This window comes from Ceratotherium simum, chromosome 7 (assembly GCF_057802395.1).
Source record: "Ceratotherium simum simum isolate JZ-2026a chromosome 7, ASM5780239v1, whole genome shotgun sequence".
In the NCBI taxonomy this organism is placed as follows: domain Eukaryota; kingdom Metazoa; phylum Chordata; class Mammalia; order Perissodactyla; family Rhinocerotidae; genus Ceratotherium; species Ceratotherium simum.
The window spans coordinates 50,816,175-50,833,825 of NC_141906.1; positions in this window are offsets into that span (position 1 = coordinate 50,816,175).

Consider the following 17,651-nt stretch of genomic DNA (forward strand, 5'->3'; position numbering starts at 1 on the left):
TTGGGTGGTGAACATGATGTAATCTATGCAGAAATAGAAGTATAATGATGTACACCTGAAATTTACACAATGTTATAAACCAATGTTCCTGCAATAAACAAACAAACAAAAAAATGTGGTTTAAATGTTTATTTCTATGGTGACCAATGACATTGATCACTGTTTTTATGTGCTGGCCTTTCCTATATCTTCTTTTGTGAGGTGATTTTTGAGCCTTTTGCACATTTTTAAAGGGGTTGTTTGTCTTTTTATTTTGGAATGTTAGGGCTTGTTTTCTGAATACAAATAATTTGCCAAATATATGTTAGATTTTTTTGGGGGGGGTGGTTTTTACTTCAAAGGTATATAGATATTGTCTATGAAGATTTTAAAATGGGCTAGGCTTGTACGTGTACTAAGGTTACACTGTATGGTTTTGTTCAAATGTAACTTTGTATTATCCTATATTTTATATTAAACACAGAAATGAGCAGCTAATTGGGAGAATAAATATAAAATTAGGTTAAAATTTAATTCACTAACATATCTAGACCTCCTAAATATATAATAGTTTACTGTATATATTCAAGAAGCCACCTTCTTGCTAATGGAAAAAGAAACTACTTTTTAGAGACAATTCTATTTTGTATGTCCATGGAAAATGTCTATGTCTTCTTATTATAAACAACTATCTATGTCAGAATTAATCATTTTATGTTTAACTTAAGAACACACTGAAAAATGGATCTTACATTGAAAGTTCTTGACACAACATTAATTATAATTTTACTGATAACATAGCTGTAATTTATTTATATGTTAGATTTCAATTGCTTTTGTTGCCACTGTTATCATTTCTACTTTTATGGCAAATCTTGTATTTTAACAAGTTTCTGAATTGCAATTTTGAATTGTAAACTTCACAGTTGGCAATGTCTTCTTACAAATTAATTACACTGTTCAAGAAAATTGCTTAGATATAGAAAACTGACAAAATTTATTATGGTTTCTAGATACCAATTACACAGTAACATATCTAGAGGGGTGAGAGCATCAATAAAACACTTTCTCAAAGGAAAGAAAAAAGAGAGAGAAAGAAAGAAAGAAAAAATAAACAACACTAGAAAAGTCTATTATGTATTTTATATTTTTTCTTATAGACCCACTTTTTACAAGTATGAGATTTTAAAATATGAATTTAGTGCTTCTTACTTTGGTATAGTGGAGATAATATAAAAGTCAGAAATCTGGGATATAATTCTGTCTCTGGTGCTAATACTTGTGTGATACTGGGTAATGTACATAACTTGCAAGGGTCTTGATTTCTGTGCTGTAAATTAAGGAAGCAAGATGAACTTTGTGTTCCATAAAGAAATTAAAATGCTATATAGTTTTGTAATGCATTCCCTTATAGATAAATAAGATCATATTCTTATAAATATTATTGAACTGCACTCAAAGCATACAGGATTTCAAAGAATGGATATTACTGGAAACAGTGTGGTTAGTTCTATAAGCATCAAAATACTTTCTACATCACATTACCAGGTAGGACTATTTAGATTTATTTGAACTTCTTTGCATTAGTCATAGGATTAATGGTCTCATTCCATTATTTGAATTACATATATATATATTTGAAAACTCTGTACACGTGTAGATGACTCTTGCAGATGTTACATAACAGTGATAATGAAGTGATCCCCTTTTCCTCTCCCCTAGGTCTTACAAATGAAGGAATAAGATTTCTCTTCTATCATTTGGATAGCTGGATTGGATTGTCAAATCAGCCTCACACAAATCAGAGATCTTACCCAGTTATAAGCTTTAGTAAATAATTTCAAGGATAAAGGAAATCAGAAGCTCAATAAAAGCAGAAATATATCTGTGACATTGAGGATGGCTCTGGGGGTTGTTTATTCCCATGTATGGCAGACACCTCTGGCCCAGATAGATGAGGACTCTGGGTGAGGTTTGTAGGTATTCTCACATAATGAGGAACATTTAACTTATAAAACATCTCCATTTTCTATTTCAGAGAGTTATATAGCTTTGGTGACATTCTCCAGGCAGTTGTGACTCATAGACCCCAGGCTCTATTTATTATAGTGTATCTTTAGCTAATACAGCTGCTGAGGACATTTCATAGGTGATGTCTCTCCCTCCTCTTCATGCAGAGTTCCAGAGGAAAAAGAGACTGGACATGGTTCTCTCCCTTGTTTTCTTGCTTCCAGAAGTGTCTTCTTGGTAAAGAAAAAAAAAAAAAAAAGGTGAGAGGACAGCAGATCTGCTGCTTTAACCCATTCCTCCCTGAAAGTTAAACTGTCAAGTCAGCTCACCATTTATCAAGAAGAGACAGATAAAGACCCTGCAAAAGGAATGTTTCATAAGAAGAACAAGACTCAAATGAAGTTATTATATATCTATTAAAAAAAAACAAGATAATCAGTGTAGAGTTAGCAAGAAATGGAGGACAGAAAATCAACAGCCAAAGAGGCAAAGTTTATAACAACTCTACAGAAGAGAGTGCTGAGAGAAGGGTCGTCCTATCAAGAAGACTGGTTATGAGAACATCCAAGCCTGAAGAAGCCTTGACACATTCAAATGATAAACCTATATCTCCTCTTGTGATGACTTCCTGTTCCTACTCAACAAAGTATCATTTTGCTAAATTCATTCTCCACACGCTTGCCTACATAGAAAACGGTTTGACTTATTTGAATATCTTGTGCCTTTGACAGTTTTTATTTCTCACTATAAATTATTACAATATCAAGTCTTTGTGAACTTTCTGGCATAAATAAGCATCTTTAAATCCTTGAGGAATTGACTGAGAAATTGAACCTGGAATTTGATAAAATTCCAAGGTAATAACATTTTATTGATATCTTTTCGTAGAAAGACAGCTAGATATGCAGGTGACACCTTAACATCATCAATTTGTTTAATGGATCTTCCTACATTTGTATTAATTTATTTCCTTTCCCCATTAATGAGTTCATTTGATTCATAGAAGTTAAGATTTTAGAGGTGATAGAGTTCTCAGAGGTCCTGATCATCATGCACAGAATTTCCCTCCACAAGATCCTTGATGGAAATTAAATATTTTACATTTTATTTGGATACACTCAGTGATGAGATTTTCAAAAATCTCAAAAAGAAAACCATTATGCTAATTACAAACTTATTTCTTAGAGTCACCCTTTTAATCCACCCTTGTATATTACTTCAAAATTCTTTTATTCATCAGTTATATACATTTTTATAAATACCTTACTCTATGAAAAGCAGTACAGAAATAAAACCTATTCTGAAGTATTAGACTGTGGTGATGATTCCCACCACACATAACATTTAGCATATTAAAATACTATGACATTGGAATGTACTGCACTGCTCACTAAGAAAGTGTATGGGAGGGGCATCTAACACAGTTTGGAGACTTAAGAGAAAGTCTAATAGGTGAAGTAATGAGTTGGGTGAGAAGTAAAAAAGGCAATATGTTCTCTTCCAGTTCCTGGCTTTAAATAACATCACTCTGATATTTCTAAAATTTCTCTCTCCAGATCAGACTTCTGCCCTCAACTTCATCTATCAGTTGCAAAGACAGCTCCGTTTAGATATCTAAGAGATGTCTTAAACGTGGCTTGCACAGATCTGAGCTCATGATATTCTACACACACATGTAGTTCTCCTGCCATCTTCCCTATTTCAGAAATGACTCCATTCCTGTGGGAGCTCTGACTGAAGACCTAAAATCATATTTTATGCTTTTCTTTCTCTCGCAAACCCCTCCACAGGTAATCTATCGAAAAATCTTGCTGGTTTTACCTTCAAAATATATCTTGAATTTGACTCCATCACACCAACTGCATTAACCAAGGGCCTCATGTGGCACAATTCCAGGGGGCACCATTCATACTATATTCCATGTGGTGTGTTCACTAGCATAACCTCCACCTGAGCTACTATCATCTTTCGCCACTATTACTGCAAAAACTTCATAACTGGTCTTTTGCTTACTCCTTTACCCTGCTACAGAGGATGCTTAAAATAAAAAGATCAATTTTTTAAAAATATAATTCACATGGAATCATTTTTATAATAAATGTCTACCAATATTTTCTCATTTCAACCAGAAAAAATGTGTAAATATTTATCATAATCCACAAAGCTCTATGTGGTTTTGTCAAGATTTCCTTCCTAAATTCAGTGACTATTTCTTTTCCCTCGATCACCGTGCTACAGTTTCAATGTTCTCTTAATAGCTACTAGAAGATTCACAGATTTCACACTTGATGTTTCCTCTATTTTTTCCTTCTCCCTGATAAATCAAGGACTCTCTCATTTCCTTCTGGTCTTCAATCAAAGGCCATCTTCTCAATGAGAAGTTCCCTGGCTATACTATCTAAAATTTTGTGCCTGGACAATTCCCCCTTCTCTAATTTGTTTCTTTTTAAGATAATTTCTCTATTTTACATGACATTTATATTACTTATCTTGTTTATGGTCTATTTGTCTCATAAAATGTAATTTTAAGGTTGTAATTTTTGCCTCAGTTGTTCATTCCTGTAGCCAAAATAGCTGTATCAATGTCTGACACATGGTATGCATTCAATAAATATTTATTGAATTAATCAATGAATAGGTTTAAGGAATAGAAAACATTAAAACATGCAAGGTAAAAAAGCAAAATATGTTGAAAAAGATAGAAGTAATTGTTTTTTAGTATAACATTATCGAGATATAATTCACTTATCATACAATTCACATAAAGTATAACATTCAATAGATTTAGTATATTCACGGGCTTATGCAGCCATCACCATGATCAATTTTAGAACCACTTCATCATCTCAAAAAGAAAATATGTACCTATTAGCAGCCACTTCCCATTTCTCTCCAACCACTCTCCACCTGCCCCCGCAATAGCCCTAGGAAATTACTAACCTACTTTCTCTATATATAAACATGCCTATTTTGGTCATTTGATATAAGTGGAATCATACAATGCATGATATTTGTGACTCATTACTTCTACTTAGCATAATATTTTCAAGATTAATTCATGTTGTAGCATATGAGAGTACTTCATTTCTTTTCATTGCCAAATCATATTTCATTGTATGAATATACCGTATTGCAGTTAGCCATTCATCACTTGATAGACATTTGGACTGTTTTCATTTCTGCTTATTATAAATAATGCTGCAATGACTATCCATATACAAGGTTTTGTATGGACATATTTTTTTAATTTCTTGTAGATACACCTAGAAGTGGGATTGCTGGATCATTTGGTGACACTATATTTAACATTTTGAAGAACTGTTAGACTATTTTCCAAAGTGGATGCACCATTTTTCCATTCCTAACAGCAATGTATAAGAATTTTTCTATCTCCACCTCCTTGTCAAAACCTGTTATTTGATTTTTTTATTGTAGTTATCCTAGTGGGTGTGAAGTAGTATCACATTGTGGTTTTGACCTGCATTTCCCCTCTAATTAATGATGTTGAGCATCTTTTAATGTGTTCACTAGTCATTTGTATGTCTTCTTTACATAAATATCTATTCAGATATTTTGTTCATTTATAAATTGGGTTATTAATCTTTTTATTATTGAGTTGTAAGGTTTTTTTATATATTAGGTATAAATTCTTTGTCACATATAAGATTTGAAAATAATTTCTCCCACTCTGTGAGCTGTTTTTCTTCACTTTCTTGATGGTATCCATAAAAGTATAAAAGTTTTTAATTTATCAAGCCTAAATTATCTATTTTTTTCTTTGCCACTTGTGGTTTTGACGTCATACTTAAGAAGATTTTGCCTAACCCAAGGTCACAAGGATTTTTCTCATATATTTTCTTCTATGATTTTTATAATTTTTGCTGTTATATTTAGATTCATTTGAGTTCATTTTTATGTACAGCCTGAGGTAAGGGTCCAACTTCATTCTTTTTACATGTAGATACCCAGTTGTGCTAAAATCATTTGTTGAAAAGATCATTTTTTCTCCTCCATTAAATTGCCTTGATACAATTTCATCAAAAATCAAATTGCTGGACCAATATCTTACACTATACACAAAAATTAAGTCAAAATAGATTAAAGACTTGAGTGCAAGACTTGAAACCATAAATGTCCTAGAAGAAAAAATAGGCAGTAAGCTCCTGGACATAGGTGTTATAATGATTTTTTGAATCTGACACCAGAAGCAAAAGCAACGAAAGCAAAAATAAACAGGTGGAACTACATCAAACCAAAAAGCTCTGCACAGCAAAAGAAACCATCCAGCAAATAAAAAGGCAACCTACTGAATGGTGGAAAATATGTGCAAATTATGTATCTGATAAGGGGCTAATATCCAAAATATATAAAGAACACATCCAACTCAATATCAAAAAAACAAACAACGCAATTAAAAAATTGGCAGAGGATCTGAATAAACCTTTTTCCAGAGAAGACATACAGATGGCCAACAGGTACATGAAAAGATACTCTACACCACTAATCATCAGGGAAATGCAAATCAAAACCACAGTCAGATATTACCCCACACCCGTTAAAATGGCTATTATCAAAAAAGACTAGAAATAACAAGTGTTGGCAAGGATGTGGAGAAAGGCAACCCTGTGCACTGTTGGTGGGAATACAAATTGGTGCAGCCAATTTGATGAGGACATCCTCATCTTCTTCCTGATCTTGAGAGAAAAGCGTTAAATCTTTGGAAAACAGTATGGAGGTTCCTCAAAATATTAAAAATAGAACCACCATATAATCCAGCAATTCCACTTCTGCGTATTTATCTGAAGAAAATGAAAACACTAACTCAAAAAGATACATGCACCCACATATTTATTGCAGCATTATTTACAATAGCCAAGATATGGAAACAACCTAAGTGTCCATCAATGAATGAATGGATAAAGAAATTATGGTATATATACAATGGAATATTATCCATCCATAAAAAAGAATGAAATCTTGCCATTCACGACAAGAATGGACATTGAGGGAATTATGCTAAGCAAAAAAAGAGAGAGAAAGACAAATACTGTATGATCTCTCTTATATGTGGAATCTAAAATACATACATATGTATAGCTGATCGATACAGAGAACACATTGGTTGTTGCCAGATGTAGGGGGTGGGGTGTGGGAGAAATGAGCAAACTGTTTTTGTATTTTTAGTTTAAATACATTGAATTTAAAAAAATCAAATCACTGTTAATATGAGGGTTTATTTCTGGACTTTCAGTTCTATTCCACTGATCTATACATGTCATCGTTTTTCCAGTACTGTTCTGTCTTGGTTACCATATATTTGTAGTAAGTTTTGAAATTGAGAAGTATGACTCCCATAATTTTTTTCTTTTTTAAGTTTTAGCTATTCTAAGTTCCTTGAAATTCCACATGAATTTTACCACCAATTTGTAATTTGTCCAAAGAAGCCAGCTTGGATTGAAAGAGATGGCACTGAATCTGTAGAAATATTTGAGGAGGGTTGCCCCACCTTTAACAATATTGTTTTCCTATCTGTGAATATGGGATAACTTTCTGTTTATTTAGGTTTTCTTTAATTTCTGTCAACAATGTTTTATAGATTTCAGAGCATAATGTATATTGATCTTGGATTCTGCAACCTGAATTCCTTTATTAGTTTTAACATTTTTTAGTGGATTCCTTAGGATAGTCTATATGCAAGTCTATTTATCTGCAAAAAGAGATAGTTTTAATTCTTCCATTTCAACATGATGTATTTTATTTCATGTTTTCATATAATTTCTCTGCCTGGAACTTCCAGTTCCGTGTTGGATAGAAGTGGTGAGAGAGGACATCCTCATCTTCTTCCTGATCTTGAGAGAAAAGCGTTAAATCTTTACCCATTAAGTGTAAAGTCAGCTGTGGGGGTTTTGTGCAAGCCCTTTAGCAGATTGTGAAAGTTTCCTTGTGTTTCTAGTCTGAAGTGTGTTTTTATCATGAAGTGGTACTGGCTTTTGTTAAATGCTTTCTCTGTTTCTATTAAACATGATATTCACATTATTGATTGATATAATGATATAAACATGATATGATTCACATTAAACCATGTGATTTTGTCCTTTCTTCTATTGATATATTAATGAATTTTTATATTTTAGACCTTACATTCCAGCAATAAACTCCACTTAGTGATAGAGTGTATCTTTTTTATATGTTGCTGGATTAGCTTTGCTAGTATTTAGTTGAGGATTTTTGTGACTGTATTCATAAGAGATATTTGTCTCTCTTTTTCTTTTCATATGATGTCTTTGTTTTGTTTTGGTATTAGGCTAATACTGGCCTTATAGAATGAATTCAGAAGTATTCCCTCCTCTTCTGTATTTTGGAAGAATTTGTGAAAAACTTTGCATTAATCTTTTTGTTTAATATTTGGTAGAATTCCAGACTAAAGCTATTTGCATCCAAGCATTTCTTTGTGGAAAGGTTTTTTGAAGACTAACTCAATTTATTTACTTGTCCTAGTAAAAATTTTGTCTATTAAAACTTTCTAATTTTTCTTGAGTCAGTTTTGGTAGTTCATGTTTTTCTAGGAATTTATTCACTTAATCTATTGTATGTAATCTGTTGACATACAGTTGTGTATAGTAGTCTTTTATAATCCTTTTTATTTCTGTAAAGTCAATAGGGATATTTCCTCTTTCATTCCAGTTTTCAATAATTTGAGTTTTCTCTCCTTTCTTCTTGGTCAGACTAGATAAAAGTTTGCAAATTTTGTTGACTTTTTCGATTAAACAACTTTTGGTTTCATTGTTTTTCTCTATTTTTTCTATTCCTTATTTCATTAATTTATACTCTAGTCTTTTTTATTTCTTTTCTTCTGATTCTTTTAGGTTTAGTTTGCTCTTCTTTTTCCAATGCTTTAGAAGGTGATTTTGTTGATTTGAGGTTTTTTAAAATATAAATGTGTCCAGATATAAATTTTCCTCTAAGCACTGCCTTACCCACATCCTATAAGTTTTGGTATGTTGTGTCTTCATTTTCATTTGTCTCAAAATATATACTAATTTCCCTTTTGACTTCTTCTTTGACTCTTCGATTATTTAGGAAAGCATCATTTAATTTCCACATATTCGTGAGTTTCACAAATGTCTTTCTGTTATTGATTTCTAATTTCATTCCATTATGGTCAGAGAACATACTTTGCATTATTGCAATTCTTTTAAAATTTATTGAGGTTTGTTTTATGGTCTATTATATGGTCTATTCTGATGAATGTACTGTGTACACTTGGTAAGAATGTTTATTCTGCTAGTGCATGGTGTACTGTTCTATAGATATCTGTTAGACCTAGTTAATTTATAGTATAGTAATTGTTTTTTATTGAAATAAGAGTAGCAATTTCTGAGACTAAGAAATAGACAAAGGTAGAAAATGACAGAGACTCATATTCTTTAGGTTCTAAAGTGATTATGCCACTTTTGAGGCCACTCATTGTTACTAAACTTTACTTTAGTATAAGAAGAAACTATATCTTTGCAATTTCTACCTATTGGTCATACATCTGCCGTGTGGAGTTAGGAAAACTAAATTTTCTCTCTCTTCTCATCTGTCCTTCAAATATTGAAATAAAATTTCATGTCTGCCTTAAATCTTTTTCTCCATACTAAAGTTCTCTATTTAGCTCCACTGTTCTTCAAATGACAATTTTCTTGTGCCAGATGCTAAATAAGGATAAGATAAAGAAGTCATGGCCTCAAAGTTTTCCTTCAAATAATCCTATATATTTACTTGTCTTTTCATATAATTTATTGAGTGGGAGAGAAGTGGATATGATTTTCAATAGCATGCTGGGAATTCCATAGCCTCTATATGTGGGTCTGTGTCCATAAGTGGACAACATTTAATGCATGACAGCAGGGGGGAAAATGATGTCAATTTCTAATATAAAGTATGAAAGAAATTGCCATAAAATAAATTAAGTACAACTTTTAAAGAACATTTGTTTTTGAGCAAATATGAATTTTGAAAGGTCTTTGGAGACTAAATTAAGGTAAAGTTAGTATTCCTACAACATTCCCCAAGTAAAGTTTTACGGAATTATTTAGCCTTATTCTTCTAAATATTAAAGCTTATTTACACACTTAACAATGACCAGTATTTGTCTGATGACAATTACACAATTAGTTCTGATTTTATGGCTATTTTGGCATTTAATAATAAGTCTGTGATTTTGCCATAGAAAGGCAAATAAGTGGAACTCACAAGTATGTGGAAATTAAATGCCACACTCCTTCCATTCATCACCTCACTTAATTCTCATAAAATCCTGTTGGGTAGATGCTATTAAAATTTAGTCTACAGATGCGGAGAGTGAAGATAAGTTAAATATTTGACTAAATACATACTACATTGCTTAAATAACTCCGCTTTTACTTATCATGGAACTTTCTTTAAAACTTTTTTTCCGTGCTATTCCATCTAGAAATTTCTTTACCTAAGTATTCACCCAGAAATACTGTATCTTTTCTTCAACGCTTAATATTAAATATGTTCCCCTCTCATCTTCTACCTCCAAGTCACATTACATTTCACGTTCTTTGACCCTCTTTTTCAGTCTCTAGGACATATTTTTATTGGGTTCTATACACTTTCCATATCTTCTGAGTTAATGTCAAGCTACTGGAGGGCAGAGCGGGCTTCAGTGATCTTCATGTCTCCATCTTTACTGATTTTGGCACAGAGTGTCCAATAAGACATTGAGTTTCTCTTACTATCACTAATGAAACACGGAGCATTTTCCAATGTCTCATGGAGACTTAGTGGACAGTAGGAAATTTTACACTTGAGCCCATCATATGGTCCTGCCTCTCATACGATTCTCCCTGTGTAAATCCCTAGGGAACTTCCAGAAGCAATAAATGAACATTTAAAATATCAAATTTAATTGAAGAAAAGATTGCCACTAAGCTAGTGTAAGTTTCCTCAGTTGATTTTGTCAGGATTTGGGGAATATTGTTTTTTTCCTCCCCTAAGCATTTCTGAAAAATATGTATGATTGAAAGAAAGGAAAAGAATAGTGGAATGAAGAGAAGAAAGGAAGAAAAGTAAGAAGGAAAAATAGAAAAAGAAAGAAAATACAATTTCTTTGTTATAAATATAATAGTACTACAAGAATTTGTGGCCCCTCAGACATTCAGCCTTGCTCGATTAATTTATTCATGACTGCAATCCTCCAAACAAACAGTTTAAAATGACGATTTAGAATTACTGACATCTGGAGGTCTCAACAACAGCTGTAATTTATATAAAACCATGACATATCAAGGCTGTGGATACATTTTAGGAGGATGAGCTTATTCTTATTTTCAGAAAGCATGTGATTTTTTTTTCTTATAGTATCAAGAGGATAATGACAAGAATCTCTCAAGAAATTGTTAATTAATAGGCAAAATAGGTAGGAGAGATGTCAGCTGAGTGTTTCATACCTTTACCTCTCCAAGGCAAACATTTCAATCTTTTTGCTTTGGCAAATAGCCATCTAATAACTGACCTAAAGAAAATAAAAGATAATCACTCATGGATTAGAAAAACAAAAATTTAATAATATGTACCACTTGATCCTTTGTCTAATAAGCATTAGAATTGCCAAAGTTCTTACTAGAAAAAGAGATCAAAAGACAACCTCTACAAAAATGGTGAAAATTATACCCATGGGAGTCCTTTGCTTGAGTTTTCAGTCTATAGCTTGATATATGCTACACACATATATCTATATGCCTTTATCTGTGCTGTAGACATATGTCTATATGGCCATATCTATATTATATGTGTATCTATGCTATATATAATATATATGTATATAGCTGTTGTTGATTTATAAACTTGACTCTGTCAAGAAAGGGGAAAAGGAGAGTTCTTTAATGGGTACATATTTTCAGATTTTTAAGATGAAAAAGTTCTGGAGATCTGTTCCACAACAATGTGAATATACTTTACACGACTGAACTGTACACTTAAAAATGGTTAAGATGGTAAATTTTACACTATAGGAGTTTTTTTGCCACAATTAAAAAAAACTTGAACCTGTCATAAGTATTTGATCAGGAGATTAAAAAGATGAATGAGACTCTGCTTGCCTTCCTGTAGCTTAGAATTTATGGGGGGGTTATGGGACAATGCTAAGTAAGTAATGACACTAAATATCCTAAATGTGCTGCAGACAAAGTGCTTTAGAAAATTTAAAGAGGGACAAATCTTATCTTGGTGAGAGTAACAAATGACAATGTTTCCTTTCAGTTGAAAACAGGGAAAAGTTTGTGAGGGAATTCTTAGCTATATACCAACGACATTTCTGATTCAAAGTTATGTAGGATAATAAGATGGTGAAAACTAATCTCCTTCATAGGTTGTAGTTAATTCCAGTTCTAACTAAACCTTGCCTCTTTCATTCCAATAAAGCAATCCATTAACTGGAATCCTCATTTCTGGGACTATTTCACAATGGGAGATGATTAAACATAGAAACATAAAGTCTACAACATCCATGGTATTCCCAAATGCTTCTAACGCTTCTGGCTGTAGTCAGCAGTCATAATTTTAATACATTTCTGGACATAAAAAAAAATGGGAGATTGAAAACTGGTCAAGTGGATGTAAGCAGTAAGAAAACTCAAAAGTCTGCTTGTCCTGGCTGCAAAAAAGAACATGTGATCTTGATACTAAGCCTTGAGAACCAAGCAAGTTAGGGGATTTGAACCTGAAATTCTCACATTAATGCAAAGACCTTAACTTGGAGGGAAGCATAATTCCAGATTAGTAGTGCTCCCTGCACGCTGGGGGAGAAAAGGCAATTCTTTTACTGAGGAAGAAAGCTACCTCAGCACAGGCCCCATGACACTGCAGATTATGTTCAAGCAAAGAGGTACTTATACTAAAAATTTCCCAAACACAAAAAGAAACCATCCACTGTGAGTGAGTGTTCACAGAAACAATAAAGAGATTTACGTCTCTAATAACCTGAGATATTTAATTATCAGGAAGAAGCTATAAAAGAACAAGCATGTGGGATATATTGAAGCTTCTTTCCTCTCTCTTCTTTCAAGTTCCTCTTGTTTCTATTCACATACTATTAAAAAAAAAAAGCAAACAATTTAGAAATCTTGTGGAGATATATTTTAGAAAATAGGAAAAACTTAAGCTTCTGTCTTTGGAGAAATGTGTTCACCTGACTGTGTAGCTTAATGTTTATTTTTACAGACACAGATTACTTCATATATTAATTGCTATAAGGGGAAATCATTCTAATATGAACTATATGGACCTTTTTCTTCAATGCAATCTTTTGGGCATTAGAAAATATTTTTAAATGAACATTTATCTCTTCATTTACTCCACACATAGGAAGGATTAGAAATTTAGCAAATAAAATACAGAATGCCAAATGAAATTTAAATTTTCTGTTAAACTCCACATAATAGTTTAGTGTAAATATGCCCCAAAGGAACTAGGCATCCTGTATTATATTTGGTAATCAGATACGTTAAGTCCTCTGCTAGGTATTAGGAACACAGGAAAGAATAAGACAGATCTGATTCTGCCTTCATGAACTTTCTAATCAGTGGTAGCTTGAAAAACATATAAAGAAAATAATAAATATTTACAAATGCTTTTCAAATGAGAGAGATTCTCTATATCACATCTTAAGAACTCTATCATGATTGATTTAAATATACAGGGTTATGTGATCCTCTGTAATAAAGGCTATAGTTTTTATTTGTCTCCTGCTATAATTTTTGATTATTAAGCTAAAATGCAGAGCTGTCAGTGTGTCTACACCCCTTCTTGACATCTATCACAATCTAGTTCCAAAATGAGGGTTGATCCCTAGATAGCCGATTTTGGAATAGATGAGATGTTATTATGACACACATTCTTCTACTTTAAAATAATCTTTATGTCAAGGTTAATGTGTGGGTTTTATTCAAGAATACCAGTGAAGTTTGAATTAGAGACTAAATATTAAAATGGGTTTTTGAAATTTAGTTAGGTCCTTTATTTGAAGAGTGTTTAGGTATTCTACAGCAGTAGCCGTAGAGTATATACTAAATGAAAATAAATTCAAATGAAAAAGAAACTAAATAAATGTCTTGTTTAGATATCATTTTCTCAAGTTGTTATGGAAATTATCTTTTCATTGACTATGAAACAAATCATTAAACATTAATGCACAATCTCATTCAGAATCGAAGTTCTATATCTGGAATGTACTCTCAAAATCCCAAATATATGGAAAATTCAATCCTCTGCTGCCAGTGTTTGCAATTATGTCTTTTCTTAATTTTAACAGAAGTAATTCTCATATGTTTTCAGAAGGAAAATGCCTTCAAGAGCAATTTTTAGAATGATGCCTTTTTGCCATCTTGCTTAGAGTTCTAAACGATAGCTGCACAAAAAACAGCATTTTAAAGAAAAATTCTCAACACATTTGATCTCTTGGCTGTTTGTCTGCAAGCCAGTATGTTGGTGCCAGACTTCTCTCAAACATTTTAGGACTAGACAATATAAAGTAACATCTAGGAATTTTGCCATTGACTTGATGGCATGAGGAAGGAGACTGTAGAAATTAGAGATACATCATAGATACAATTGAGTTGATGCTTTTTAATAACCCTGTATCTTCACTGGGTAATGGATTCTCTCTCTCCATCATGCAGAGTGCAATGACTTCTATGAGGTATGTGGTGGATGGATAAGTGTGAAGCCCAGAGCACCCTGTTTATTTGAGACCCTGATTGTGGAATGTGTATTCGCAGATGAAGCAATTTGCTTATTGCCTTTCTCTTCCTGATAAAGGAAGTACAAATATTGGTCAAAAGTATATAATTGATAAACTGGATATGTTTCAGGATTGGAAATAACATTGGAAATCAACTTCCTCCTTCTTTGTTTTGCCTATTTACCTCTTCTCCAAAGACTAAAGGAGGAATTCAGAAGAAAAAAAAAATTAGAGAGTAGTTTAAAAGGCACAGCTGTGCACACATATATCCCCCTAGTAAGCATTAGAAAATGCATGAAGCTGAGAAGAGAGAGAGGAAAATAAAGCAGCTAGGAAGAAAAGAAATGCATGGGAAAGTGATAAGACAGAAAGAGGAGTTTGGTTGGTGCAGACTTTCATCTTAATTTGAATAGTACCAACTAGGTTAAAACAAATGATTATATGAATGTACTTTCCAAGACAGTGTATCTTATTTTCACAAAAGAAAAGTGATTTCACTGAACTGCGAGGGAAGAGGAAACACTTTAAATAAAAGGAATTTCTAAGAATAGAATACCATTTGAACCTCAGAATGAGAACAGGGAATGCATTTTGACATATCGCGTATCAGCCTTCAGTTTAATAGTATTTCATGCACACATTTCCTTTTTCCTAGAAGCCGATTAGAATATACTTATATTTTCCATTATTCTTTCCATTTCCTATATTTCTCGGCAAAATACTTTTTATGGTTGCAGCAGGTTGTGTTCATAGACATGCATTTATAGCAAGCTGTGAGCATTATCCTGAATATATGTTCTCTCCTGGATGCCAAGCTATCAGGTTCTTGCTTAAAACTGGCTATGTTGGATTTATTGGAACAAAATAGAAAATAAAAATGTAAAGAGACAATTTATATGCAACGGTCAAAATGCCTGTGATTCAAATAATATGCATATATATGTTTATGTATATGCATATATATGAATATTATGTATATAAATATATATACACATTTACATAAATAGCCAGGCTGATTTCTTTTTCTTTTTTTTTTTTTCTTTCTTTTTTTTTTTTTAATTAAGAAATTTTATTTGCAATATACTGACTGGTTTTGGTCATGACATGGTTGTAGATTAGAAACTAGATTGGCATGTACAGGAGAAAAGTTTTAGGTTTGAAACATAGGTGGATTAATACAAACTTTATTTTTGAAATTGCTTCAAGAAAAAAATAGCTATATTATTTTGAGTCTGAATGTCTCAAGCTTATAACCCACTTCTTACAGGAACAATTGGATTTTTATAACACGATTGTTGGTAATGCACATTTTCTTGGGAATCTAACTACTACATTATGTCAGAATTAACAAACATTTTAGGTCATAAGGTAAATGTAATAAGTTCAAAAGGCAGAAATTTCACTGGCCACACTATCTGATTACAATTCAACAAAAGATATAAACTAATAATTTCAACTGCAAAAATACTTCATCTTTTAAATTAAAAAATACCTTCTCAAATGACTCTGGATCAAGGAAAAATGCTTGATTCGTGTATTTAAGGACCATGTTTCTAGTGAAACAATTTTAGAAATTGTTTGAAAATGTTCTCAGTTTAGTCATCAGTTACCTTTTTTTTTTTTAATTTTTTGTTTATTGCAGTAACATTGGTTTATAACATTGTAAAAAGTTCAGGTGTACATCATTGTACTTCTATTTCTGCGTAGATTACATCATGTTCACCACCAAAATACTAAATACAACCCATCACCACACACATGTACCGAATTATCCCTTTCACCCTCCTCCCTCCCCCCTTCCCCTCTGGTAATCACCAATCCAATCTCTGTCCCTATGTGTTTGTTTATTGTTGTTATTATCTACTACTTAATGAAGGAAATCATGCGGTATTTGACCTTCTCCCTCTGACTTATTTCACTTTGCGTTATACCCTCAATGTCCATCCATGTTGTCACAAATGGCTGGATTTCATCGTTTCTTATGGCTGAGTAGTATTCCATTGTGTATATATACCACAGCTTCTTTATCCATTCGTCCCTTGATGGGCACTTAGGTTGCTTCCAAGTCTTGGCTATTGCGAATAACGCTGCAATGAACACATGGGTGCATTTACCTTTACAAATTGGTGTTTTCAAGTTCTTTGGGTAAATACCCAGCAGTGGGATGGCTGGATCATATGGTAGTTCTATCCTTGATTTTTTGAGGAATCTCCATACTGTTTTCCACAGTGGCTGCACCAGTTTGCACTCCCACCAGCAGTGTATGAGAGTTCCCTTCTCTCCACAGCCTCTCCAACACATGTTGTTTCCTGTCTTGTTAATTATAGCCATTCTGACAGGCATGAGGTGATATCTCATTGTAGTTTTGATTTGCATTTCCCTGATAGTTAATGATTTTGAACATCTTTTCATGTGTCTGTTGGCCATCTGTATATCTTCTTTGGAGAAATGTCTGTTCAGGTCCTTTGCCCATTTTTTAATTGGGTTGGTAGTTTTTTTGTTGGTAAGATGCATGAGTTCTTTATATATTTTGGAGATTAAGCCCTTATCAGAAGTATGGTTTGCAAATATCTTCTCCCAATTGTAAGGTTGTCTTTTCGTTTTGTTGATGGTTTCCTTTGCTGTGCAGAAGCTTTTCAGTTTGATGTAGTCCCATTTGTTTATTTTTACTATTGTTTCTCTTGCCCGGTCAGACGTGGCGTTTGAGAAGATGTTGCTAAGACTGATGTCTAAGAGCGTACTGCCTATGTTTTCTTCTAGAAGTTTCACAGTTTCAGGTCTTACATTCAAGTCTTTAATCCATTTGGAGTTAATTTTTGTGTATGGTGTAAGGTAAGGGTCTACATTCATTTTTTTTGCATATGGCTATCCAGTTTTCCCAACACCATTTGTTGAAGAGACTTTCTTTTCC